Genomic DNA, 587 nt, shown 5'->3' with positions numbered 1-587 from the left:
CAGGGAAGCTGACTCCTCGCCATATTTCTGCCTGAAAAACAGCAAGAGAAGCCTGTCACTAGCAAAAAACTTTAACTCATCACGTGTTTGTGTTGAAAAAAAAAAATCACCCCGACAGTCAGCCCTCCCTCCCGACACTTAAGTGAACTTTCCCCCAGAAAATAGCCTCCTTCCCTGCAAGTGAGAGAGTCATCAGGCATCCAGTTTACTGATGGCGATTATGTTATTTTGTAATTTAGAGTGAAAAACTTAACTTTGTCACTTTCCAGGATGTTTGGTGGTTCAGGATTTCAATCGCAACACATTACATCTGCATCCATATGATTATAAACAGTCCGTGGGTTTAAATTAACAGGAGGACACCAGGGGAAACACCTCAAAAACACACAGACATCATCATCATGATGTATATCATCACCCCTCTTTAAGTCGAGATGCTTTGTGTGAATGACCAATGGCAGAGAACTGGCATGCGGCTTCTCTGTGTAAAAGGGGCTCTTGTCTGCCACTATGGGTAGGGTGGGGTCAGGGTGTATGTTCTGCATTTCAGAGAAACAACTGCATTAAACAAACAAAACATAAGCAAA

Source organism: Acanthopagrus latus, chromosome 4 (assembly GCF_904848185.1).
Source record: "Acanthopagrus latus isolate v.2019 chromosome 4, fAcaLat1.1, whole genome shotgun sequence".
Classification (NCBI taxonomy): Eukaryota; Metazoa; Chordata; class Actinopteri; order Spariformes; family Sparidae; genus Acanthopagrus; species Acanthopagrus latus.
This window is presented reverse-complemented; position numbering follows the sequence as displayed.